Raw genomic sequence first — 2,245 nt, forward strand, 5'->3', positions numbered from 1 at the left:
GATTGGAGTTTGGCCTCAAGTTTCCTACATTTCCCATTCTAGGAGCAAAATTCATAGCATTGACATTTTCCATATTACCATCATGTTCATGGGAAGGGGGTTGAACTTCACAAGCATACACACAATGAGAGGTATCATGATCATAGGTTTCACAGTTAGAACAAAACATGCATCCTTGGGGCATTGTATTGTAAGAAGAGGGGGAGGAAGTATCCATACCATTGCCTCTCTTGGTTGAAGGGGAGGTATTACAATGAGGGTTGGACCTTTCTTTCATCAATTCATCCATTTGCTTGGTCATTTTGGAGATTTGGGTAGAAAGGTTGTTGATTGCGTTGGCTTGCTCCAATGCATAAACACCCTTGCTAGAAGTAGCATCCCTTTCTCCTTCGTACCAATCATCATAGTGCTTTGCGGCTTCCTCTATAAGACACTCCACTTCATGCTCTCCTTTGTTCATGATTGGACCACCGGCCGTGGCGTCTAGGCTTTTTCTTCCTTGAGGTGTGAGACCTCCATAGAAAGTGTGAATGAGTTGATACTTGGGTATCCCATGGTGTGGGCATTGACGTTGAAGCTCTTTGTATCGTTCCCATGCCGCACTTAGAGACTCACAACTCTTTTGGCGAAAACCTTGAATCAAAGACCGAGCCTCGGCGGTCTTCCTATGGTTATAAAACCTCCTCAAGAAAGCCGTAGTCACTTGGTCCCATGTCGTGAGAGAATTAGGGGGCACCTCCTTCTCTAGCCATTATAGACCTCTCCCAATTAGCGAAAATGGAAACATTTTGAGTCGAATATATTCTTGAGTCACTCCATTGGCCTTTATTGTGTCACAATATTTCTCAAACTCTTTTAGGTGCTCATGAGGACTCTCAAACTTTCCACTCGAGAATTGTTTCCTCTCAATCAAGGCAATCAAATTAGGCTTGATCTCGAAATTGTTGGCTTGAGTAGTAGGAGTTAGGATCCCACTTTGCGCTCTAAAAGCTTCGGGGGCCCCAAGACGACTCAAAGGCGTATTCTCTCCCATTTTATAACCTTCTTTACTCTCAAACTTATAGGTTGAGAAAGGGTTGATTTCTGAACTCGAAGATGATTTAAGGCTATTTAATTCTTCACTTGAGGGTGAAGAGGGTGGAGTATCTTCTAATTCTCTTACTCCTCTCGTTGTAGTGTGGGAATATCTACTCCTTGCTCTTGCTTCTCTTCGAAGTAGGGACAAAGACCTCTCTAGCTCTTGATCGATGGGAATCAAATATCTTGAGCGGGTTCGTCCTCTGTTCATACAACAAAGCTAAGAAGAACGTAAGCACTGACAAGTAACAATATTAGCAAACAATAACAAATAAAGATGAGATAGTCTCAAACAAGCAATGAAATAGCAATGGAAACCGTCTCCCCGGCAACGGCGCCAATTTGACGAGGCAATAATCGTGTCGTTGAGCGACTACACCTAAATCAAATGAATTTATAACGCTCTACCGACCTAATACATGTATAGGGTAAATAGAGGGGTCGAACCACAGGGAGAAATGCTTAAGCACTGCATTCATTACCTAGGGTATAAGCTATCTCGGAACAAGAAGTGTGAATAACTAGAAGGTTAAACTAAGAATGAAATGGATTAAAATTAATATATCTAGGCACCAAGAGAAATGGGTAGGTGAAGTTGACACTTGATCATGCAATAACAAAGTAGCTTATCAATGGTAAACTAAACATGCACGAATACCGAAGTAAAGGGGTCCAATCTATTCGCCTTTCGGGGTTAATTGGTTTCTCCTAACATAGCCTCTATGTTTCCACATTAGAACCATATATTAGAAGGTGCAAACAAAGAATTATCGATAGTAATGAATCTCAACTAAGTCAACTTCCGTTACTTGTTAGTTAAGACTCATCTTTGATCAACTAACAATGTGCACTTGCAAGAAAGACCAAAGAATATCAAGCATGCAAAGACTTTAATCACCATTAACATAACCCCAACATTATAAGCATGAACAATTAGCAACTACACCATCCCCACACCCTTGGCTAGGTGACTACTCACAAATCATATTGAAGACAATATCAATCATCAAATCAATAAGCATCAATATGATTAATAAGCAAAGAAGAAAAATCAAAGCAAATAAGCAAAATAAAAAACAAAGGTAAAGAGAAAGAGTAAGAGATTGCTCATTTATTGAAGATGAAGGTCTACAAAGGATTGAACAAACTCCTTCTTCACAATCCAAGT

General features: G+C 40.3%; 1 non-coding gene across 1 annotated transcript; it reads left to right on the top strand.

The window, feature by feature from the left end:
- Positions 1-548: 548 nt before the first annotated feature.
- On the top strand, positions 549-654 carry LOC145566395 (small nucleolar RNA R71). Its single transcript, XR_014095412.1, has one exon. It is a non-coding gene; the product is annotated as a small nucleolar RNA R71 (small nucleolar RNA).
- The last annotated feature ends 1,591 nt before the right edge of the window (positions 655-2,245 follow it).

This window comes from Chenopodium album, chromosome 1, assembly GCF_948465745.1.
Source record: "Chenopodium album chromosome 1, dcCheAlbu1.1, whole genome shotgun sequence".
In the NCBI taxonomy this organism is placed as follows: domain Eukaryota; kingdom Viridiplantae; phylum Streptophyta; class Magnoliopsida; order Caryophyllales; family Amaranthaceae; genus Chenopodium; species Chenopodium album.